The following is a 26,578-nucleotide window of genomic DNA, read 5'->3' on the forward strand; positions in this document are numbered from 1 at the left end:
TATGGTGACCATGAAGTCCACCGAAGAAATATTCTCGGTGGTGGACTTCAGGGATTCCATCCGGAACCTGTTGTATCTTATACAGGTGTTCAACTGTAGGTTGATGATTAGCCTGAATTTCCCGGATGGTTTTGGCGCGACAAAGACGTGGGAGTAGGTTCCCTCTCCTATTTCTTGATGAGGAACTTTTCGTGAATTAAGTCATTGAATGTGGAGAAGAACCCCAATCTTTTCCAAAGATCTGCAGGGGGCATGGACAGCAGAAATGTCTGGGAAGGTAGGTGAGTAAGCTCCAGTGGATAGCCTTGCTCGATGATGCGAAGGACCTAGGGGGTCTGAGGTGATCTCTTCCCAGGCATGAATGAAACCGGTTAACCTGCCCCCTCCTGAAGCCTGCTGGCGTCAGAACCTTTCTGCTTTACCGTCCCTGCCTCTTCCTCTCTGGAATCTACCTCTTGCGTAGGGTTTACCCCGAAAGGACTGGTAGTCTTGATTGGAGGTTGAGGGCCTGTAGGACTCTCTGTCTCTTGGAGCTCTGTAATAATTAGACCTGAAACGAGGTGGTCCTTTCCTCTGAGGTAACCAGTGCTTGTCCCCCGTGGTGGATTCCAGAATCGTGTCGAGATTGCTGCCGAAGAGGTGGCTCCCCTGGATGCTGCACAGCTTGTGTTTTGAGGCATTATCTGCAGACCACGACTTAAGCCAGAGAGCTCGTCTAGAAACCGCTGAAAGCGCAGTGGCTTTAGAAGACGTACGGACTGATTCAATGGAGATTAAATCAACTGCTAAGCAGGTGTCGGACAGGTTTCTTGCGACCTGCTCAGTCCCTGGAATAGCTGCAAGGTCTTCCACCGCCTGTTGGAGCCAGACTTTAATGGCTCTAGAAGTTGACGCCATGGCAATAGCTGGACGAAAGTTCGCCGCTGCTTCAAAAGACCTTTTGGCGGCATTCTCAGCCCTCCGATCCATGGGGGTCTTTGAAATGGGACGCGTCCTCCAACGGAATGGCTGTTTTTTTCGTGGCCTTGGCTACTGCGGTGTCCACTTTCAGGACTTCCCAGGCATCAGATTCTTATTAATCGAAAGGAAAAAGCTTTTTGATTCTGGAGGATGTGAAGAATCTCCTGTCAGGATATTTCCACTGCTCCGTGATAATGGCAGAAAGTGAATCGTGGACTGGAAAGGTCTGCGTTTTCCTAGAGTGACCCTGAAAAGGATCTGGTTTTGAAACGGGTATGTCATCCTGTAGATTCAAAGTAGATCTGACTGCAGAGATGAGTTTCCCTGTTTCTTCGACTGGGAAGAAAAAAGTTTCCTCCCCGTCCTCATCCGAAGACTGGGGGTCATTCGACTGGTAGTCATTAAGAAAAAGGAGCCAAATAATCTTCCTGGGTATCTGGAAGAAAATTTGGTGGACCCTGCTGGTAAGGTTGTTGCTGGGGCACAGGCGCCTGAGTGGAGCTTGCCATGGCTCGAAAACAGTCAAAAGGTAGACTGAAGTTCCCCCTTCAACCAGGAGGTAAATTCTGTCGTGGAAACTTCTTTAGGCCGAGAGCAGGAGCTGCCCATTTTGGCCTAAAGATCTTCTCCTGCCGTGCCTCACTTTGAGGATTCCCCGGGACCGCGTGAACCGGAGCCCGAGGATGCACATCCCAGTGAGCCCCCTGGGCTGTGGGCAGAGCCGAACGAGGGCTGAGCCTCGTGTGCGTTGCCGCAATGACCGCAGAGTTACTGTCTCCGAGGCTGCCGCACGAGCCCTGGATCCACACGGGACCGCTACCGGGTATCAAAAAAGCACGCCCCCCGGGGGTCCGAGAAAACAAAAAAAAAAAAAGAGAGAAAAAAGGTAAGCTTCAGCCTAACCGCTACCTGAGTAGGGCAGGAAACAACACTGGGGAGGAAGGGGGAGGTCTCATTTTTTTTTTATAGAGTTTCCTGCCCTACCTGGTAGGCAGAGCCTTCTCTTCTCATGTGCCACCTGGAATGGCAAGGAAATAACACTGAGTATTTCTAAACTCAGGACAGTAGAAGAATATATCTAGCAGTTTTTCTCAAGTCCTTTTTTTTAACAAATCACCATATTTTATCTTTTTATTTTTTATTTTAAAATAGATGGTATCATAAAACGTTATCTAAAGAAAGCCCTTCTTGTCACCAAAAACCCCCAATATATAATGTGTGTGAGTGCAGGAAATCAGAAGAAAATTACAGCTAAACTAGAAAAATGTTAAAAAAGAGCCAAAGTGTACTACGAGTATGTCGGACAACATTCAAAACAGCCGCTCAGCGGCTGCGAAAGGGATTGAAAGCCTCTTCCGGCCGTCGGTATCCCGGCCCTGGCCTCACCTTACCTTACTCTGCCCCTGCAAAGCGGAACAGAAGAAGGGATAAGCGGGACGGTGACCCAAAACCGAGACTGTCCCGTCTAAATCGGGACAGTTGGGGGGCATCTACACTACCCACTATCTATCCTCTCTCCCCTTTGTAGTTCACTTACCTTGAAGTTTCAGGGTGGGAGTGCGAGGCCTCCGTCTCCCTGTTCTGCCGTGGTGCGCACTGCTTCACTGCTGAGCGCCTGAATATGACTTCATATTCCGGCGCTCAGCATGAAATGCCGGCACCGCGACTGATGTAGAGGCCTTGCGGAGGAGACAGAGGGGCGCCTAGCGACCGCCAGGCGCCCCTCTGTCTCCTCCACGTGTCATGCTCATCATATCCCAGCCCAAGAGAGCTGTAGTAACTCCCAGAGATCACCCACATGTATCCTCCTCTTGTCCCCAGAATCACTTCCAGCACCAGCCAGCATGCGCACCGTGGAACCCTGCTATGTGTACCCAATAAGTAGACAACTACCTTGAACTGAGTACAGCAGGAATGAACAGTTTATTGTTGTAAAACAGACTGATATATCCACAGAACTTCATTAACATAAATCAACATTGATAAACAGGTACATGTAGACAACCCAACCTTTAATCCCCTTTAGCTACTGAATCTCCCCCTGGTAGCCATCCTGTTAATGGAATTAGTTTACACAATGGAGTTCCTGCCTGTTTGGCAGCCAGGCTGGAGCCATCTCTGACTACCTTGGGCCCCTGCATGACAGCTCATTCTGTGTCTCTTCACAAATGAGACACAAGCAGAATGTTTGGTTATAGGCATATTAAACAAAGCAAAGCAGACATCTCACCATAAGCAGCAGAGTAGGAGGCATATCATGTATACAGACTGCTGGGGAGTATGAGGGTAGAAAAGTCCAGGTAAGTATCCAAAAGGGTCTGGGACAGGTAGCAAGCAAAAAGGGTAAATCCAAAAGGCAGTCCGGGACAAAAAGGTAACAGGCAGGCAAATCCAATAGACAGACCCAGAGTCTGGCATGAACTGTAGCACCAAAGAACTTAATGAACTCAAAACTCTGTTACTGGGAGGCAGGGAAGTAAAGCCTGTTCATTAGGTCAGGTGAGAATGGCATAGGCTTCAGGTGAGGGAGGCAGGGTAATAGCATAACCAAACACAGCTGAACAGAAATACACAGCACATGGATTATATACATAGTCAGATAATACAAACATGGTACAGGGTGCCACAAAGGACAGGGAACAAGGCAAGGAACACAGAGGATTGAGTGAGGAGCTGAGATCCTCAGATGTATAAGGGAAAGAGGGCAAAGGTACAGACACAAATAAACAAGACCGCAAGCTGTGGAGAGGAGTTCAACTCCAGGCAGACATCTCAAAGGGGCAACCACGCCTCACAGTTTGCAGCGCTGGGCCTGAATCCTGACACCACGTCAAAAAAACAAAACAAAACATGTGGTCACCCTAGGTTGGGTGGTTCCAAATTCGGCGGGAGGGGTCAACAGGGGGCAACAAATAACCTGGGTGGTCAATTGCCCCCCTGTAGCAACTCCACTGAATATGAAAATAGCGAGATGAAAGACGGCCAAAACTCGTTATGGATTTTATTTCTCAATTACAGCTAGACTGGAATAGACCACCGGCAATGGCCAGTCCAGGCTTGGTCTCATATATGCAGAGCTCGATCTCCATATATAAGTTGATGATGTCTATCCCAATAAAGGTAGTTCTGATTTTTACCATACAAATTGTGGTTTGTCTGTTCCTTGGGTAGCAGGAGCATATGGGGGCATTATGCAAGGGTGTGGGGGCATTAATTCACAAGAAGGGCTGGCTGGGGGCATTACATAAAACAATACTAAAGGGAGCACTGTCTGGTAGGATAATATTTAAGTTGATCATTAAGTACGTTCCACTAATTTCGTTATAATCAAATTGCCCTTGGCAGAAAAAAAAGTTCCCCACCCCTGGGCTAGAAGATCAGAGACTGAGATGGAATGGAAGGAAGTTTACTTTACTGAGAGGGTAGGAGAAAAGTGGAACAGCCTCCCAGCAGAGGGTAATACAGTGCGGGTATTAAACATGCATGGGATAGACATACAGCTCCTGAATCTAAGACGAGACCAACGACTGATTAAGGTTTGAGCCTTTACAGCAGGAGAAACGGGCGACTAGACGGGGGCCGCCGGGGGCCACATGGATCTTTGTAAACACTGAGATACTTTGTTCCAGAAACACAGAAGCTGAAAACAAACATTCAGGACGAGAAGCCCGAGAAGGATCGTGGAATAAACTCACCTGTGATCTGGAGATGTGAATCCTCCTGTGTCGGAACGCAATGTGGTTTTCTAACCACTGAAGACTTTTTTATAGGAGGAACAAGGTGATTGGCTCCGCCCCTTTCCACATATAATAAACATATACACTAAATAATATATAGCGCGTCATTCAAATAACGCTGTGTGAAGGCAAATGGCTTAAACGTTTTTACTTAGTAAATGAACCGAATCATATTGTGATCTCCCTATCCTGCTGCAGCTACAATAAAGGGACCCCTGTAGCCCTTAGCAGAAGGGCTTACATGACCCTTATTCTGGAACCCCTGGGTCAAATGTCAGGATATGAATAAGGTCAGATAGCTTAACTCGTCCCCTATAAAAGCACACAAAGTCTTCTGTATTTTCTTTATTAGGAAAGTCACAGAAATAAAGGCACTCTGTACTTTGGGAATAAGATTAGGAATCACTTTGAATGGAACCATCTTTGGGGACAGAGCGTTAATAGAAGTTGTTATTAATTTGACCATTGTGAGAATACGTGACCAGAACAGGACCACCATATATGTTCCATATGTCCTACTGCTCCACCGCCTCTCCAACAAAGTGGGGACTGAGATGATTTCATAACATTGAGGTTAGAAGGATATAAAGACCATCTATAAAATATCTTAAGGTGGTTTTCCCAATGCGATGCACACTGAGTGACCCCTTGTAGACCATTTCTAATCCTAAACCATTCTGACAGATCCATTTCAAAACCTAGTTCCTTTTCTCAACTAATCGTATGAGAATGTTTATAAGAAAGACTAGATGAGAAGTAACTATAGCACTTGGTGATCATGTGTGCTTTATTGGGGTGATTTAAGCAGTAGGTTTGTGAGGGGTATTGACCAGTCCTTCACATCTTCTGCAGGGCAATCAATGGAACTTCTAATAACATTTAGTATGATGTCATATTGAATCCGCATTGTTTCTGGTAAATTGTATTCTGCCTGTAGAGTGTCAAATGCCTTAATAGTGTTGCCCAAGAAAAGATCATTTACATAATGAAATCCATAAGAGTTCCATGCATCCGTGTCAATATTTCCAGGTGTTTTAATCGGGGCTATAGCTGTAAGCGGGGCGACTCTCGAGCCACTTTTCAGCCGGAGTGGGTTACATAAAGCATTCCCAGAGTAAGCTGCTGCTCTAAGAGGTGGAGGCCATTTCGCCCGGTTTATTTTATTGTCAAGGTTGTACCATAAGGCATCTAATGGGGAAAGTGAGCCTAATATAAATGTTTCTATATATATATCCACTTTGGCGCGTCAGAGTGAATATTACATTTTATATTGGTGGCTAAATAATATTTATGGAAATCAGGTATGCCTCATCCACCATGTATCTTGTTTCTCTGTAGAACTTCCAGTTTTATTCTTGGGAAAGACTTTCCCCATATACGGTATATCTTCTGATCGTCAGTTAATATTCGTCGGCACATATTTATTATCCGATTATTTGTACTGCGCCAACACACAGAGAGCCACACAGCTCAGCGACTAAACCCGCAGTAATGTGCAGCGGGAATACGGATATCACCTTATCTATAACATTCATATTTGGGGCGCAGAAAGTTACGGGGGTGGGGGTTAAATTAGGGGCAGTTACTGTTAATGGGGTCTGTAGGGTTAATTTAATGGGGAGGACTGAGGTGTTAGGGGTAAAGGGGGGCAAACTAAAGGGATTCTGAATCCTGGGGCAGTGAAGATGAATCCTGTGTTTAGTGATAAAAGTATAATTGTGTCCGCGTTCTCTTCTCATACGGATGATCTGAAGTCTGAATCGTTATATTTTATGTCGTTTATATTTTATATTCATTATGCGGGGCGCGTGATATATACAGAGATATAAATACACGTAGGGACGTTCTGATTGGATGCTCGTTAGAATTTGGCAGTAAATATTTATACTGTATATATATATATATATGTAATAGGGCTTTGCATGGGGGCATCAATACTCTGGTGGTCTTTTACCCCAGTTACCTCCTTAAGCTCTGAAGGGCAATCCTGAGCCTGCAAGAGTTGGGGCACATGGCTTCCATATTGCCCCCTTCCCGGGGTATGTGGGGTCCGGTTGGGAAAGGGAAATCTAATCCACCAATAGACGCTGACACGGAGCGAATTATACAGAACTTTGTACTGCGGGATAACACAATACACTGCAGGAATAAAGGGGTTAAATACCTGCAGGAACAGAATGCTTCTTTATGCTGGGGAGGAATTATTCTCGCTGGGGGCAAATTCCAGAACCGCACCTGCTGATTTACAAACAATTCCTCCTAATAACCTTCAAACCCCATCCCTCAACCCATCATGGAGACACAGAGAGAGAGGTAATAATTACAACAAATCCCTTCCCCCCCCCCAGAAACACACCCCGGGGCAGACAGTGAGGTTTTCTTTATCTTCTTGTTTTTATCTCGTTCTATATATATTGCTCGTATATATATATAACAGTATGGCCGCCGCGATGCTCGATAACTTTCACTACATAGTCGTGCCGATCCGGCTCCAGTTATTACAGGTTTAGAGAATCCGTTCCGTGGAGCGTGGCGGAGCTGCGTGTGATTGCGTGTGAATGTGAGATGCGTGACGCGTGTAAATATAAAGGGACATCGTTATATAGATTACAGGACACCGCGTGTTAATCAGTGCTTTATGTTTCTTCGGGATGAGTCGGTATAAACTCTCCGTTACTTTTGGGTCATATGAGAGATTCGTCGTCTTTGTAATAATATCTTTAGAAAGTCCTGGGGCTGGAAACAATCTCTAGTGTCTGAGGCTCATGCGCAGCGCACTAAACTAATGCAGGGAGACTCCAGAAAGTGGCTGACGTGACTAAGATATTCCTCCCAACAATCTGCCGGCCCGACATAAACTCACTGCCTGGCCCGCAGCTTAATTTCATTATTCTGGAAACGCACAGAGGCCCCTTCCCTGCGCCTTTGGGTCCCCGTGTAGAGGAGATACGAGTAATGGAGGAGCTCATTCATATGTCTAACGATAAAATGGAAAAGTACACGGGTGTTTGGGCGAGCTGGCTGTCTTATCTGTCGTCCGCCTCGCTACTGGCTCTTCTCACACAGCCCTGAATGCATCCGATTGGCTCGTTCCCACCTAACTTCCAGACTTCATTGTCTATCCCCCATAACCTCACCTGATGTGTTTACCCCCCCCCCCGTGAGGTATTCCGCTGGATCCAGTCCTTTCACCTCATGAATCGCAGTGCTCCACAGAACGTTACACCCTCACTTTATGATTGTGCCTGTAACTGATGGTCGGCTCGTTTTGTATCACATTGGGCCTGTATTACTGCACCACTCTGTATTAACTTGGACGCTGGCGCTCCATGCAGGTTCGCGGCCCGTGACGTTCTCGTGTTATTTCACTGCCTGTTCCTATTGGTTATGTCACATGGTGGGTGACAGTAGTGCACCGAATTGTAATGTTGTAACGCCAGGCAGACCTTGGTGCACTGCAGAACGTTATATCCTCCTGTCATGATCACAACTATGATCTATGTCCATGTCCAGCATCGGTCACGCAATGGCTGTATGTATCATACCGTACTGGATCATGCTGGATCATCAACTCTGATGTTCCTCTCCCTCTTAACCCTTTTCTTCCTGTACCCTTCTTCGTTTGACATTTTAAAACAATAAAAATTGATTTACCTAAACTCACTGCCTATGGACAGTGCATTACACGGCGCTGTACCGGTGGATTTCTCAGACACACTTGTTACACCGGTGTTACATCGCCCCCGCCGCGTTTCATCACCACCCCCCACGTTACATCGCCCCCGCCGCACTACATCGCCGCCCACTGCGTTACATCGCCACGCTGTGTCTGTGTTAAGACTGAATCCCCGACCCCCTCACTGACATTATTTGCCCCTCCTGAGATCCGGTCTCCACGACCTGCTTACTTCCTCCGCCCCCCACCTCTCCTGCAGCATTAACCCTGCGATCAGTCGGCTGCCTACCCTGTCATGCTGCCCTTAAACCTATATCTTTCTATATTTATATATAATGCGTTTCCCGGGGCTCCCTGGAGGCTTTCACTGGAATCTGCATGAAAAATGTAAAAAAAAACAACTCCTCCTAATGTTTGGAAAAACTGTCCGACTCCTCGTTCCGTGATAAAGCGCAGGAGACGATGAGTGAAAATTGGGTAAATCAGGAAAAAATGCATTCATTACACGGCAGTAATACGCAGGCTCTAAATTTTCTCTGCAAAAAAGGGTTGGGTTATTCTGGTATTAGTTTTGTTCAGTAAAGAATGTGAGGCGTTTATGTTTTTGTAATAAATATCATTCTTATCTCTCTTCTACATTGGAGATTCCGGGTCGAGGTCTCCTCAGCCTGTACTTTACACAGCAGCAGCCGTTATAATAAATACATTCTGTAATCAGCTGAAGAGAAGTTTAACCCTTTGTCTCCTGCAACACCGAAGGGAGCTTTAGTTCCAAAAAATGAGAAATATTTGATGTCTCCATTACTGCGTTTATGAAAATGTCTCGTGACTGCAGAGCTGGAATCAATGCGTCTAATCGCAGAAACATCTTCTCTGATACAATATTTCAGAGGACGACTTATACCACCTGATATATTATATATTACAAGAAGTACGTGTGATCATATATACAACAATCAATAAAATCTTTAATAATATTAATATTATATTTTTACATCACTACAGGAATGTAATCTCCGTTCACAGTCACGTCATCTCGCTGACCGCATGTTACTGTATAAATATATATATACGTATAATACGCCTGAAGAAGAGACCCGGATGGTCTCTGAAGCTGCCAATCCATTATAAACGTATCATCTTCACCAATGTGCTCTCTCTCTCTCTTTCTATGGCTGACGCGGCGCTCTATTCCTTTTAATAACAGAATCGTGGCCGATACGGCTCCAGTTATTCCAGGTTTAGAGAATCCATTATATGGAGCAGTGCAGAGCTGGGGCTGTTTGTCCAGGACTGGGGCAAAAAATTATGTTATTTATTATATTTATGTGTTCGGTTTGGTGGCCTTTGCTCTGTTAACGCAACAAGGTGTCTGGCCTAAGGTTGCGTGGCAATGACTTGGTTAATAAATAAAATTGGCTGCGGCCTTCTCAACCCAAGTTTCTGGTGTCTGTCGCTGTTGGGTTGAGGGAGATTGGGTGGGGGGTCCGGCCCGGAGATTGAGGGGACTTCAGTCATATTTATTATGCAAAGCATATATACCTACAGCACCAACTGATGACAGATGACCTTGATGATGTCCTTGAGTCCTGTATGATTCACAAACTGTTCTCCCTGCCACGCTGTTCAACATGCTCTAAAAATACAGGGGGATCTACACCATGCGCATTCTGCGCTTCAGATCCTACTTCAACATTAATAGCAGGAGACCTTAGGGGTAGCGCAGGTGTCTCATTTGTGTGCGGTGTCAAGGGTTAAACAGGTATAGCAGCTACATGTTCAGTGGGTTGCGTGTTGGGTGTCTCGCTCGGCTCTGTACCAGAAGTTGTTTTAGGTAATCTTCTGCTGTCACTATGTGTCTTTACTGCTCGTTTAATGACTTGGCTCTACGTTTAGTAATAAACCCCGAGCAGCCATGCCTAATCACGCTGCATTCAGCAGATGTACCCCTGTGTGAAAGTGCGCATTATCAGCACACGCCAACCGATTCAGAACGTCAGGCCGCCCGATGTCCTCGTCAGTCAGACGGTAATTTACGAAGCTCTGTTATCCGAGACAATAACGCCTATTAATCCGAGCCAGAAGCTGAGCTCTGTTTGAATCCCGTATATATTCCCGTATATATTGTCGGTGTGGGGTATACGGGAGCGCGGGTTATCAGTCACGTTCTGTGATGTCTCTCGCTATGAGATTGTGTCCGCTGCTAACCTCGTGAAGTAACCGGGTGAGACGTCTGCCCTGTTTCCACGCATTATCAGCCGTCAAGAACTTAAGTGTCCTGTTAAGTGTGCGCTCATACTAGGAGGAGGCTGTATGCAAACACCAGAAACACCATAAATACCATAAAACACATTCTTCTAAACTTTTACAATGCTGGTTTTTTTTTCTTCCTTATTTTTTTTGGTAAGTGCTGTTTGATACCCGCACATTTGCTTAAAGTTAATAATTGTTTAACCAATCAATCCACTCTTCTAGAAATGCTGCCTCTCGTGTTGTTCTCATATTCATCCAGCTAAGGCCAATCTCCGTTCCACATTGGAATATGATTTGATTTTTTAATTGCTGGAATTATTATTCCACTTTCTTGCAATAATGAGTTTTGCTGCTACAAGAAAATGTAACATTATTAATGAGAATTTATTACTTAATTTAGGCCAATTTAAATGCAGTAATGCAAGCTGTGGGCTTTAAATTATCGAGGGGTCACCCATCTGGTTTCGTTTGGTGAACACAATGTTCCGTACATGTTTAACTCTCAGGTTAGTAAATATATATTTATTACATATAGGAATTACAGACCGAATTCCTGCTCTAGTTGCCAAACTTGGAGACCACAAGTCTGGTAACCGATCTCGATGAGCTTTTTGGTTCTTCTGAGTCTGAATCACGTAGAGCTCAGGCGGAAGTTGTCTACGCGAATCATGTAGAGCTCTACACGCTGCCCGGACTAAGTACCGGGGACCCAGAAGCACCGGTAAGTTTGGAGGAGGGAGGGGGAAGGAGTGTTAAATGGGGAGCATAAGGCATTTCTGGAGGCAGAGTGCTCTGTGAAATGCCTTTTAACCCCCTTAATGCCACTGCCTCCTGAAATGCCTTATACCTCCCTATATGCCACTCTGCCCCATAATACGCCTTTTAACCCCCTAAATGCCAGAGTGGCATATAGGGGTAGAAGGCAATTCTGGAGGCAGAGTGGCACATAGGGGGTTAAAAGGCATATCATGGGGCACAGTGGCATTTAGAGGGTTAAAAGGCATATCATGGGGCACAGTGGCATTTAGAGGGTTAAAAGGCATATCATGGGGCACAGTGGCATATAGAGGGGTAAAAAGGCATTTGTGAGGCACAGTGGCATATAGGGGGTATAAGGCATTTCTGGGGCAGAGTGGCAAGCCAGGGGGCAGATGTGCATAACTGGGGGGGGGCAGGTTGAAAAAAAAAGGAAATAAAAACAAAATATTTTTCTCAATCATAGCATTTATTAACAAACAATTGTTCGCATAGTTTACATGAATTAACATTTAACCGTCCCCCCCCCATTTTATACATATTTTTCAATTTTTATCATAACGAGATATGGAAAGTTATTTTATGCAATTTATTTTAGAGTCCAGCTGCAAGGGCCCCGCAGCTGACCCTATTTGCTGCAGCTGACCACTGCACACGGTTCTACTGATTGGATACTTCTAAACATTCTATATCATCACACAACACCGGCTGTATTCTAACGCACCATTCAGGGACCTCATTAGAGAACAGTAATAGTCTTTATACTCATTAAGAAGTTGAAGCTGGTTAAACAGTCTGCTGGTTTTATCGGTCTCTGCTGGGTTTCGCTTTTCCTCTATTAACACCTGAAGATTGTAAGCCTGCGAGCCAAGTCTCTCCACCTAATGTATCGGTTTGTCTTAGGCTAGGTTTCCACTTGGGTTTTTGTCCTGCGTTTTTTTCTTGTTGAAAAACGCCAGGAAAAACGCCAAGAAAACTGCCGCTGCATTTACCTGCGTTTTGGCGTTTTTTCTGGAGTTTTTTTCTGGCGTTTTAGCCTTTCTGTGGAAATTGCTTTTTTTGACCTTAGGCAGTTTTTCCAGCCTTTACAAGTTAGAAGTTTCACCCAGCTAAAAGGGATTAGGATAAATGGCAAGTATCTGCCCTCTCCTGATGTCATTTACTTGGTAGACCCTTTTGTCTCTTTTCTGTGGTTTGTAAGGCATGCTTTATTCCGAATGTCTGCTCCTCTGGGAAGATTGGCCCCAAATGATGGTGCAAATTGTTTGCTGTTGCTTTTGGCACGCAGGATCCGGTCGCGTATGTTTGTTTGTAATGGCATGTTTGTTCCAAATGGTGTAAAATTCAATATGAACCAGTTCAGGACTTTGTTTTGTGTGAAACTGTTTGTTTTCAGCCTATTTCTCGTAGGACACACAGATACTGGGTCCATCCTCTGCATTGTAACTGTGGAAAAAACGCCATAAAAAACGCCAAGGCAATAAACCCACATGGCTTTTTCATGGCGTTTTTTCTCTCCCATAGACTTCTATTGGAGAAAAACGCCAAGATTTCCTTGCAAAAAACGCCAGAGTGTCAACATGCTGCGATTCTGAAAAACTGCCACAGAGCCCAAAAAAGCAGAAAAACGCCAAAGAGGACTGAAAAAAACGCCAAACAGAAAAACGCCAAACAGAAAAATGCCAAGTGGAAATGGCATTTAGCGATTTCCTATTGAATTACAGCTAACATCTGGCTGCAGCCGTTTTTCACAAAAAAACGCCAGGTGGCGCTATTGGCGTTTTTATAGGCGTTTTTAGCAAAAAAAAAAACAAATGGAAACCTAGCCTAAGGCAGGCATGTCCAAACTTTTTTCGAAGAGTGCCAGATTTGTTGAAGTGAACGTGTGCGAGGGCCGACCATTTTGCCTCACATTCTTTGAACCATTAAAATTAAATGCAAATTAACTATTTTACGCAAAGTTTATTGAAAACGGCATACTTTTCATTTTGTGACTTGGATGACAAATCTAAACAGGTGTTAAATCAAAAAAACAGATCTATATTTGGGTAACTTATCTGTGGGGTCTTATCAGTCCGGAACGCGGGCCGCAATTGGCCCTCAGGGCAGACTTTGGACATGCCTGGATTAAGGTTTGAGTCGTTACAGCAGGAGAAATGGGCGACTAGACGGGGGGCCGCCGGGGGGCGGATGGATCTTTATAAACGCTGAGTTACTGAGTTCCAGAAACACAGAAGCTGAAAACAAACATTCAGGACGAGAAGCCCGAGAAGGATTGCGCAATAAACTCACCTGTGATCTGGAGATGTGAATCCTCCGGTGTCGGAACGCAATGTGTTTTCAAAGCCCTGAAGAATTTTTTATAGGAGGAACAAGGTGATTGGCTCTGCCCCTTTCCACATATAATAAACATATACACTAAATAATATATAGCGCGTCATTCAAATAACGCTGTGTGAAGGCAAACTGCTTAAACGTTTTTACTTAGTAAACGAATCGAATCATATTGTGATCTCCTATCCTGCTGCAGCTACAATAAAGGGTTAACCTCAATCCCGCTGAATATTATCTGACAGCCAGGAGCTGAAGAATAGGACGTTTCTGTAAATACTGCAGATACTTTGAAAAATAAAATCATTTCCCACACAAGCGTTTAATGGCATTTAATATTCCCGCTAAATGACCTCATAAAATAAAGATTACGTTTCTCTGGGTTTTTCCGCGCAGGTTTTATTTTATGAGGTCATTTACCGGCAGTATATCCAGTTATATGATTTTATTTTATAATAGATCTGTAATAATCGTCATTTAATATTCGTCGGCACATATTTATTATCCGATTATTTGTACTGCGCCAACACACACAGCGCTGAAAAAAAGAGTAGTGGATAGCTGTATATGAGTGCCAGAGTCAGTGGTATGAACTAAATAATAGTAGGATTGACTAAACGAGTAGTTGGTGCGTGAAAGCTCTGTTACATTGCGTGTGATGGAAGATTAAATATTTAAAACGGAATAAAACATGTAGTAATATGTGAAGTGTGGATAATAATAATGCTCATACATGACCCAAAGTGACATCATAATACTAACGCTAAAAAAGGGTTTGGAGATGCATGATACGAAATCATAGAAGAGGCTGAACGATAAACACCATTCATAATAAAAATCATAGGAAAAGCCTGCGTCAAATATGATAAAATATATTCACAAAACCCCTCTATACGGCTGTAATAATACAGAATCCCTCCTCAAAACAAGAAACGATTATATCCAGAATCAGGGGCGACGCCAAACCCCTCCTGCTGTTATATAAAAGATAAAGTGACCGGTTATACTAAAAAACTCATCAAACTTCAGTATCAGAGAAACGCAGAGAAGGAAATGCATTCGCTGAGACGTTTAGTTGTGATCGTATCCAGGCCGTGTCTTATTAACACACAACCCGGGGCACACACTCGGGGGCACACACTCGGGGGCACACACTCCGGGGCACACACTCCGGGGCACACACTCCGGGGCACACACTCGGGGGCACACAACCCGGGGTAGACAGAGAAATATTTGTTATCCGCAGTTTCTTGTCGATACGTTTGGTGATTTCCAGCCGTCTAAAACTAAACAAGCCGGCGGCTGACATTTTATGTTAACAAACAACATTTTTACAACATTTCTTGTTCCCTTCGTCCCCACGGCTGACGTTCCTGAGCTGTTCGGGTTCAGCTGTAATTTTCTGAAGCTATAGAAATAGGACTTTCTTCAGATGCCATTTTTTGATCAGATCATCTAATTTTCTATAAAAAATAATAAAATATGATGAAAGATTGAAATGGGTCGCACTTTTATTGAAGAACTTCCACGTCAGCAGCCATGATTTCCCTACACAGGGCCGGATTGGGATAACGAGGCGGCCCCGACATTTACACGCCGGCCGTGGTCTAATGACATAAGAGACGGGTATGTTGTAGTATATTGTACTATATACATATATATGGAAAGGGTAGTGGACGCATGGAATAGCCTTCCAGCAGAAGTGGTAGATGTTGATACAGTAAAGGTTTATACGCAAGCATAAGGCATAAGGCTAAACTAGATACAGGTTAATGCTGGGGACTAAGGAAAGTATTCAGAGGTTGGGGGGGACTGGACACCGAATGCTTCTTATCTGCCGTCACTTTCTATCTTTCTATGTAAAAAAAAATAAACTGTCCGACTCTCGGAAGAACCACCCGGTTACACGCCAGTAATACGCCGGCTCTAAAAATAACCATTTCCTCCAACCCTTCATAATTTATCTCAAAAGGGTCGGATTTATTTGCATAAGCGGCCGTTTCGTTCAGTAAAGAAAGTGGGGCTTTTACATTTTTGTAATAAACAACATTCTTATCTCCTACAAGAAAGATTCCGGGTCGAGGTCTCGTCAGCCTGTACATTACACAGCAGCAGCCGTTATAATAAATACATGACTGCTTAAGCCCATAGCCTGAGGGCTAAAAGTTACCCAATAACCGAGATTAACCACCCCCTTCCCCCAATGAAGACACAGGACACATTAGTGGGGTAGGGCTTTTGGCCACAGCTTTATTAGAATTTAGATAAACTTTCCCCAGGCCAGCGGTAAAAAGACACAACCAACCCTAAAACCACCTGCCAGCTGTAAAGCACTAAGCCCAACAGGCAGATAATAACCCCAACAAGTCAAGAGCCCTAGCCCCATAGGTACCATAATCCCCCATGGGACGCGCCTCCCCAAGCCCATTATGGGCAAACATACCATGCTTCTTTGTAACCCGCGCTGGCCAGGGGACCCAGACCGCCAACGCGACCCGTGGCCAGAGTCTACTCCCCCCCCGACGCCAGCGCTTCCTCGATGCCAGACTGAAGGCCCAAATTAAATATGTCCAACTCTATAGGATTAAGATGAACCCGGTCAGCACGCATGAGATCTGAATTATCACCTTCCAAATACTTGCGTCTTACCGTAAATCCACCTATCCTGCGAACAAACTTAGAAATGGAAATTGACCTTCCTGTGACACCTTTCCAAAGCCTTACCGTTGGACTGGAGACTCCAAACAGGCCGGGGAACAATCTCTGACCAGACCAAAGAAACTCCATAGCAAAGCACCTGGCCAGATCATTCTTAATTGGATGAATTAAATCAATAGATCGAACCTGACCAAGGTCATTCCCACCGGCATGAACCAATACGTTGTGTCCTCTTTAGCTGCTGTCAGCGATGAATCCGCGGTTGGAAGTATGCTGAGGGGTCATAGTTCGGCTCGTAATACAAATATCTTTATTGCTTCTTTCACAACCGCCGTCACGGCTAGAATTGTATAACGTTTTGGATGTCTGTCTCATGACACGGACTCTGTTAGTTTTGTCAGCAGAGAGGGTGAGTGGAACCTGCCCCTGGCTGACTATCCGGGTGACTGATAATGAGATACCCGAGAACTCATCTATAACCGAGTTTATATCTGCCGGGCCCAAGAATTACGGCTACAAATTGATGACAGATAAGAGATCTCTGAAGGTGAAAGGGATCACCCTGGACACGGCCAACGCACGACTGATACATTTTCACCGTTTAGAAGACTTGGTACTGGACGACCCCACAGCTCTGCCCCCCCCCGACAAACAGAAACAATCGGGAATCGTCAGAAACAAATTGTGTTGGCAGATAGAAACGCGGCCGCCTCATAAAACCCGTGTGTCTACACCAAGAGGCTTCTGACAGACAATTTTACCCCCCTACCATCCGGCTACTGATACCGAGGAATGGATACAGGATCACAGAACCCCTTTCCATGCATTTAGCAGGTCCTTCTACTTCAGGGAAAAAAAAATATTAAACAGCTTTTACAAAAATACAGGGGGATCAACACCATGCGCATTCTGCGCTTCAGGCCCTACTTCAACATTAATAGCAGGAGACCTTAGGGGTACCGCAGGTGTCTCATTTGCATGGGGTGTCAAGGGTTAAACAGGTATAGCAGCTACGTGTTCAGTGGGTTGCGTGTTGGGTGTCTCGCTCGGCTCTGTACCAGAAGTTGTTTTAGGTAATCTTCTGGTCTGTGCTGATCGTATCGCACGTATCACTATGTGTCATTATTGCAACGTTTAGTAAAATGTCTGCCGCCATTGGTCTTCACGCTGCATTCAGCAGATTTACCCCTGTGTGAAAGTGCGCATTATCAGTGCACGCCAACCGATTCAGAACGTCAGGCTGCCTATGCAAACACCATAAAATACCATAAAACACATTCTTCTAAACTTTTATAATACTGGCTGGGTGTTTTTCATTTTTTTTTTAAATTTTGTTTCTTATTTTTATTTGGTAAGTGGTGTGTTGAGACACGTACATTTGTGGTTTTTGTTATGTCTTGTAAAGCATTCCTTTTGTTAAACAATGGTTGTGTTACATCTATATGTGTAAGAGCCCTCTTTGTCGTTACATTTACTATCATGCAAGATTCCTGAAACATTTACTGGCGTTATGTCCGGTGACTCCCCCGATGCAGGGAATTAGGAGATAAATTGAAGAAAAGGACCTCCAAGGTAGTATTCTCAGAAATATTACCTGTGCCTCGCGCAACAGTAGAAAGGCAGCGGGAGATCAGGGAGGTAAATGTGTGGCTAAAGTCATGGTGTAGGAAGGAGGGTTTTGGATTTCTAGAGCACTGGGCTGATTTTGCGCTTGGGTACAATCTTTATAGCGGTGATGGATCGCACCTAAACGGAAGAGGGTCTGCTGTGCTGGGGGAGAGGATGGCTAGAAGGCTGGAGGTGGTGAGGGGGGAGGGACACAGATCTTGAAAATGGAGATAGCGCAGAAAGGAGAGGGGCTTCAGATCAGAACAAGGGGGGTGGAGATGGGGGAGGGGGCAAGATCAGAACAGAGGAGGTATTAATAAAAATTATCATAAAATTCAAGAGACTCAGGGTAATATTAAATGAATGCAATAGCATACACTAAGCAATATGATATACCGTATTTGCTCGCAAATGCTCTGAAAAATACCCCTCGTCTTCTAATCGGGGTCGTCTTCTAATCAGACCTCAAATAGAGGTCTGATTAGGAGACTAAGATCCAGATCCCCCGCACCGCTGCAGGGGACCTGGATCCTCCTGTCTCAACCCTCCTGCCCCACTTACCGGTGCTTCCTGCTGTATTGCCGGGGCAGCGGGTTGACGTCTTCGCGATCCGCGTAGACAACGTCCGCTGCAGCCGGAAGGAGGTGTGGCTAGCAGCTGGGGTTGTCTGCGTCCGTCGCGCAGACCTTCCCCGACTGTCAGAGATCAGAGTTCCCCGCACCGGTGCCGCACGACGGACGCAGACAAACCCCCGCTGCCAACTCCACCTCCTTCCGGCTGCAGCGGAAGGAGACGTCAACCCGCTGCCCCGGCAATACAGCAGGAAGCACCGGTAAGTGTGTCAGTGTGTCAGTTCCCAAGGACTGCCTCGGGTGCGTTGGACCACCATTCCCTTATTACAGGTTTACTGGAGGCAGTAGAAGAGGCATGGTATGGATACCCGTTTAAAACAATACCCACACTAAAACACATGCCCCTCAAAAACCATATGATTTATGTGAGAGTTTTCTACCCTTCATTAGTCCAAGTATTATACACGAGCCCAGAACATTTAATATGCTTTACTAACAATTACGGAGTTGGGTATACTTTACAACTATACAACTACAGTCCAAACGTATAAACAGAATAATGTATCATAACATATTGTGAAACGTATATGGCCTATATGTCCCTGTTCAAGAACGGCAGTCCTTGTTTAAGACCCAAATCTCTATATCCTCTCTTGAAGTCTCTGAAGTAAGAATGCTTGGTGGTAATGCATTAAGTTTTACTACAACAAGTCTTGATAAAGCCCTTCTGAAATGCCGTATACCTCCCTATATGCCACCCTGCCCCATAATATGCCTTTTAACCCCCTAAATGCCAGAGTAGCATATAGGGGTATAAGGCATTTCTGGAGGCAGAGTGCTCTGTGAAATGCCTTTTAACTCCCTTAATGCCACTCTGCCTCCTGAATGCCTTATACCTCCCTATATGCCAGTCTGCCCCATAATATGCCTTTTAACCCCCTAAATGCCAGAGTAGCATATAGGGATATAAGGCATTTCTGGAGGCAGAGTGGCACATAGGGGGTCAAAAGGCATATCATGGGCCACAGTGCCATATTGGAGTGGCAAGCCTGGGGGCAGATGTGCGTAACTGGGGGGCAGGTTGGAAAATACAAAGAAATAAAAACAAAAAATTTTTTTTTCTCAATCATAGCTTTTATTAAAAAAAATAGTTTACATGAATTAACATTTACTGGTAAAACTTTTTTCCTTTAGGGTCGTCTTATATTCAGGCTTTTTCTTTTTTTCCTAAGTTAATATTCAGATTTTGGGGGGTCGTCTTATAATCAGGGTCCTCTTATAATCGAGCAAATACGGTTATAGGCATTGCAGAAACATGGTGGGATGAAACCCCTGACTGGGCAGTTAACTTAAAAGGTTACACATTATATAGGAAGGACAGAAAAAGCAGGAAGGGAGAGGAGTATGCTTGTATGTTACCATGACAACGAGCTAAAGTCAAATATTAAGCATCTTGAATGCAACAAGGGATTTGTGGAAGCTTTATGGGTAGATATCAACTTGGGGCAAAAAAAAGGAAAAGAACTACTGGTTGGGATATATTATAAACCACCTAATGACCTAATGTCACAACCGGTACCAGCACCAACTAGAAAGGGTTCTCATCTGGATCTGGTGATAACAAACAATGTTGATCTTGTGTCTAACATTCAAGTGGGGGGCACTTGGGTAATAGTGATCACAATATGGGGTCTTTTGAAATAAACTCATGGGGGATTCCCCATGGGGAATACTAAAACGTTTAATTTTAAGAAGGCCAATTTCAATAAGATAAGGGCAGCTTTACAACTTATTGACTGGCAAAAACTCTTCAGGGATAAAAATACTGAGGAAAAATGGAGTATATTCAACAAATATTAGCAGGGTGCACTTCTCAGTATGTACCACTAGGAAACAAATATAAAAGAAACAAATTGAAACCGATGTGGCTTAGTGGGGTCGTTAAGCAGGAAATTAAAAATAAGAAAATGGCTTTTACAGCATTTAAATCGGACGAATCAGAGGCATCCTATATAAGATATAAGGAAGCCAATAAAGCATGCAAAAAGGTGATTAGATGGGCTAAACTAGAAAATGAGAGGGTGATTGCCAAAGAGAGCAAAACTAACCCCAAAAATTCTTTAAGTACATAAATTCTGAAAAAACGAAGAATGAAAACGTAGGTTCATTAATAACAGAGAGGGGAGGGTTGGTTAAGGAGGACCAGGAAAAAGCAGAAACTTTAAATAAGTATTTTTCCTCAGTATATGTTATGGAGGAACCTATGGCAATGGATATACATAGGACCACTGAGAAAGATTTTCAGTCAGACTGTGAGTGGATGGCCCAGGACAAGGTGCTGCAGCAACTAAAGAAAATTAATGTTAACAAGGCTCCAGGGCCTGACGGTTTTCACCCACGAGTATGAGGAGCTGAGTCAAGAATAAGTGAACCTCTGTTTCTAATCTTCCAGGATTCTTTTCTTTCAGGAATTGTACCGGAGGATTGGAGGAAGGCAGATGTGGTTCCTATTTTCAAAAAGGGTTCCAACTCTGTGCCTGGAAATTATAGACCTGCGAGCTTAACTTCCATGGCTGGGAAAGTATTTGAAGGGCTGTTTAGGGATAATATTCAAGAATTCCTTGGGAAGAATAGTATTATTAGCATAAATCAGCATGGTTTTATGAAACATAGGTCCTGTCAAACTAATTTAATTGCATTCTATGAAGAAGTAGAAGTGTCGATCAGGGGGTCGCGGTGGATGGAATCTACTTGGATTTTGCCCACGCGTTTGACTCGGTTCCACACAATAGGTTAGAATTCAAACTGAAAGAAATTGGCCTAGATGCAAATTCTTGTTCTTGGGTAGAACATTGGCTAAGAGGTAGAAAACAGAGAGTTGTTATAAACGGTAAATTTTCAAGCTGGTCAAAAGTGGTAAGTGGTGTCCCTCAGGGTTCTGTTCTGGGACCAATTTTATTCCACATATTTATAAATGACCTGGCAGGAGGCATTGAAAGTCATGTTTCTGTGTTTGCAGATGACACTAAACTAGGTAAAGTTATACAGGGCGAGCGGATATTACTGTGCTGCAGAGGGATCTAGATAGACTGGGGGGCCGGGCACTCAAATGGCGGATTAAATTCAATGTAGATAAATGTAAAGTTATGCACTTCGGGGTAGCGGATGCACAAGCAACCTACACCCTAAACGGCAGTGAATTAGGGGTAACGACAAATGAGAAGGATTTGGGAATTTTTATAGACAACAAACTAGGCCTCAATGTGCGATGTCAGTCAGCAGCCGCTAAGGCCAGTAAGGTGTTGTCGTGTATAAAAAGGGGCATCAAGTCGCGGGATAAAGATATACTTTTGCCTCTGTATAAATCAATGGTAAGGCCGCACCTTGAGTATGCTGTGCAATTTTGGGCACCTTTTCTAAAGCAGGATATCATAGCACTAGAAAGGGCGCAGAGGCGGCTACAAAATTAAGAAAAGGAATGGAGCGCTATAGTTATGAAGAAAGGTTAAAAAATTTAAATCTGTTTAGTTTAGAAAAACGTCGCCTCAGAGGGGATATGATAACATTATATAAATATATGCAGGGCCGATATACGTTATATATAAATATACACGGGGCCGATATACATTATATAAATATATTCGGGGCCGATATACATTATATAAATATATTCGGGGGGGCGATACAAACCATTGTGTGGAAATCTGTTCATGAACAGGACTATGCATAGGACACGGGGTCACGCGTTTAGACCGGAAGAAAGGAGATTTCGCCTAAGGCAGAGGAAAGGGTTTTTTACAGTAAGGGCAGTAAGGATGTGGAATTCTCTGCCTGCAGAGGTAGTTTTATCAGAGTCTGTACAGACGTTTAAACTGCAACTGGATGGATACCTGGAAAAACATAATATTCGGGGATATAATCTGTAATTATGGGGAAACAGCTTATTGATCCAAGGAGAAATCTGACGGCCATTTTGGGGTCAAGAAGGAATTTTTTTTCCTGGTTAGTGCAAAATTGGAAAGGTTTTTTGCCTTCGTTTGGATCAACAGCAACAAATTAACAGATATAGGAAAGGCTGAACTTGATGGACGCATGTCTTTTTTCAGCCTATGTAACTATGTAACTATATGTAACTATGTAACTACTATGACGCGACAACAGGAACTCGTTTGCTTTTAAAATTAGAGATGACTCACTAGATGAGTTAAAACTAAAGGGACTAATGGTTGATACAGGAGCAACGCCCCATATAATTACTGACATCAAAAAATGTAAGAGCTTTGATGACATTCAATGGAACTTGCAGATGGAAAAAAGAACCGGTTTGTTTGCTTGACAGCGAGGGAATGCTGAAGAGTGCGTTCTACATTCTCATGTGACAGAACCCTCCATCACCAACCCATTCCTTCATACCCCCAAGACATCTCCTCTGTAGATGCAGCAACAAAGAGTGGAGGATTAGTCAGCTTCCTGCAAGACAGCAATGAACTCGTGCACAAAACCACAATACCAAATTCACAATCCAGAAGTACAATAGACTTTACTATCTGAATGTTTTTGTTGAAAATGATGACAGTTGTCATGGATGTCATGATTTACAAACGTGGCATGAAATCCTAGGTCACTGTAATTATGATGATATTGCAAAACTACAAAATGTGGTAGAAGGAATGAAAATTAAGGGTAAGATTGATAAGTCTCATCTAAATTGTGAAGTTTGCACTCAAGGATGAAAATTGTTCAGAGCCGGAACAGAGAATCTGATACAAGAGCCACAGCTATATTAGCGCTAATACACGCTGATTTATCAGGTCCTATAGAACCACCAGCTAAAGAAGGTTTCAGATATACAATAGCATTCACTGATGATTACTCTGGTGCAATATTTGTATATTTCCTAAAACACAAGAGTGATGCAGTGTTTGCCACTGAAAGGTTTATTGCTGACACAGCCTTGTATGGAGTCATAAAATGTATAAGATCAGATAACGGTACAGAGTTTATGGCAAGCAGTTTTAAGTCACTGCTAAATAAGAGAGGCATAAAACATGAAACCTCAGCACCTTACTCACCCCACCAAAATGGGACTGCTGAGAGAAATTGGAGAACGCTATTTGAAATGGCAAGATGTCTGTTAGTTGAGAGTAAATTACCAAAAGAATTATGGACAACGGGCAGAAAACCTAATCTTTCTAAGATGAGAGTTTTTGGGTCAGAGTGTTTTGCATACAGGTAGGACAGAAAGAAACTAGACTCAAAATGTGAGAGAGGGATTTTTATTGGATATGACAAGAACAGTCCTTCTTACCTAGTGTTTTACCCAGACGCTGGAAAGGTCCTTAAACACAGAGTAACTGACCTGTTACATGATGATGAGGAATGCCATCTATGTACTATGTACCCTCTATACCAGGCATGTCCAAAGTCCGGCCCGCGGGCCAATTGCGGCCCGCGTTCCGGACTGATACGGCCCCCAAGTGAGCCACGGGACTTGGCGTCATCAGCCGGCGCAGGGAGAAGGAAAGCGCGAGATTTGGGCTTTCCTTCTCCCTGCGCCGGCACACACAGCCACAAGGGCATCTGATGAAGAAATTGTGTAGGGGAGGGTTAGATTTCAACCCTCGTCTACAGTAACTTTAAACAGGGTTCATGTTTGACTGTAGACGAGGGTTGAAATCTAACCCTCCCCCAGTAGCGTACCTAGCGGGGGGCGGTCCGCACCGGGTGCCGCTCATCAGAGGGGTGCCAACTTGCCGGCACCCGGCACCCCTCCAGAGACGGACAGTAATGTCCGCCGCTGGAGGAGCAGGCTCGCAAGGGAGCGGTATCGGAGGTCTTTAACAGACCACCGGCTCCCTTGAGTGATTTTAAGCCGGTTCAAGGATCTCCCTTGAACCCGGCTTAAAATAACTCAAGGGTGCCGGAGGTCTGTTAAAGACCTCCGATACCGCTCCCTTGCGATCCGCGCGGCAACAGCTGTTGTGCGCCGGGGTTTGTTGTCAGATCCCGGCGCACAACACTGAAGCCGCGCCCACCGCTGTCCGTGCCCTCTGAACCCCGTGCCCTCGGAAGAAGACAGAAGAACTGAAGAAGAAGAGGAGCGAAGAGCAGGAAAAGGAGCTGTAACGAGAAAAGAGGAAAGGTAGGAAAGCATACAGTGAGAGTGGATTGGTGTATGTGTGTGAATTGGTGTATGTGTGTGGATTGGTGTATGTGTGTGGATTGGTATATGTGTGGATTGGTATGTGTGTGTGGATTGGTGTATGTGTGTGGATTGGTGTATGTGTGTGTGTGGATTGGTGTATGTGTGTGGATTGGTGTATGTGTGTGGATTGGTATATGTGTGGATTGGTATGTGTGTGTGGATTGGTATGTGTGTGTGGATTGGTATGTGTGTGTGGATTGGTGTATGTGTGTGGATTGGTGTATGTGTGTGGATTGGTGTATGTGTGTGGATTGGTGTATGTGTGTGGATTGGTATGTGTGTGTGGATTGGTATGTGTGTGTGGATTGGTGTATGTGTGTGGATTGGTGTATGTGTGTGGATTGGTATGTGTGTGGATTAGTATATGTGTGTGGATTGGTATGTGTGTGGATTAGTATATGTGTGGATTGGTGTGTGTGTGGATTGGTATGTGTGTGAGAGTGATGGGTGTTATGCTGTACCATTTCCAATGTATTTTTCATTATATAATTATGCTCTAAACTACATCATAACTCCCATCACTCTATACAGTGGCAGAGCTGGGAGACAGAGGCCTTGTACCCCCACCGCAGGACTCCTGAAAGGTAAGTGAACTTCAAAGAGGGAGAGGGTAGATAGGAGGGTTAGATAGGGAGAAGGGAGTGAGAAGGGGTAGATAGGGCAGAAGGGAGCGAGAAGGGGTAGATAGGGAAATCATACTCCTATCATGCCAAGTCTGCGAATGCCTCCTGGAATCTGGGTATGCCTGGGCATGATAGGAATGTGATTGCTGTTAACAATTATATATATATATTGTTATTTAATTGTTTTGTCCTATTTTGGTGTGTTACTTACTTTAAATAAAAGTGTTAGATTTTTTTATGGTGTGTGTGGGGGGGTCATATGTAGTTTCGGCCAGGTAGTTTTAAAGTGTGTGTGGGGGGGGTGCCACATACAGGATCCGCCCCGGGTGCCAAATACTCTAGGTACGCCCCTGCCCTCCCCTACACAATTTCTTCATCAGATGCCCTTGTTGCTGTGTGTGCCGGCGCAGGGAGAAGGAAAGCCCAAATCTTGCGATCTCGGACGTCGCTAGATTTGGGCTTTCCTTCTCCCTGCGCCGGCACACACAGCCACAAGGGCATCTGATGAAGAAATTGTAGGCAGTGGCGGAACTACCGGGGTCGCGACTGCGACCGGGCCCTGGAGTTCTGCCAGTCAGTGTGGCCCAAGGGGTGCCGAGCGGTCGTTTTCAGCAACCGCTCGGCACCCCTTGGGCCACACTGACTGGCAGAACTCCAGGACTCCTCTGCTCGCCGTCGCTGCCGCCGCCTGCCTCTGCGCTGCCCAGAGTGCAGTGTTGGAAGCATGAGGTGTTTGTCTCGGATGCCGGCGCTTCACGCTGAGCGCCGGCATATGACGTCATATGCCGGCACTCAGCAGTGAAGCGCCGGCACCCGAGACAAACGTCTCACGCTCCCAACACAGGAGTTGACGGTAAGTGACCTACAAAGGGGAGTAGGGAGGGAGTGGGTAGATTGTGAGAAGGGGGGTAGGGAGGGAGGGAGAGGGTAGATCGTGAGAAGGGGGTAGGGAGGGAGAGGGGGGATTGTGAGAAGGAGGGGTAAGGAGGAAGAGGGGAGATTGTGAGAAGGAGGGGTAGGGAAGAAGAGGGGAGATTGTGAGAAGGAGGGGTAGGGAGGAAGAGGGGAGATTGTGAGAAGGGGTAGGGAGGGAGAGGGGAGATTGTAAGAAGGGGGGTAGGGAGGGAGAGGGGAGATTGTGAGAAGGGGGGTAGGGAGGGAGAGGGGAGATTGTGAGAAGGGGGGTAGGGAGGGAGAGG

At 44.9% G+C, this 26,578-nt stretch overlaps 1 protein-coding gene across 1 annotated transcript in view; it reads right to left on the reverse strand.

Annotated features, from left to right (window-relative positions):
* LOC128473014 (hemicentin-1-like) overlaps positions 1–4,675 on the reverse strand; it is a 281,136-nt gene extending 276,461 nt beyond the window's left edge. The window contains exon 1 of the mRNA XM_053455039.1: positions 4,656–4,675. The gene's annotated coding sequence lies outside the window, so the exon portion shown is untranslated. The remainder of the gene's footprint in view (positions 1–4,655) is intronic.
* Between the last annotated feature and the right edge of the window lie 21,903 nt (positions 4,676–26,578).

Source organism: Spea bombifrons, chromosome 2 (assembly GCF_027358695.1).
Source record: "Spea bombifrons isolate aSpeBom1 chromosome 2, aSpeBom1.2.pri, whole genome shotgun sequence".
NCBI lineage: Eukaryota > Metazoa > Chordata > Amphibia > Anura > Pelobatidae > Spea > Spea bombifrons.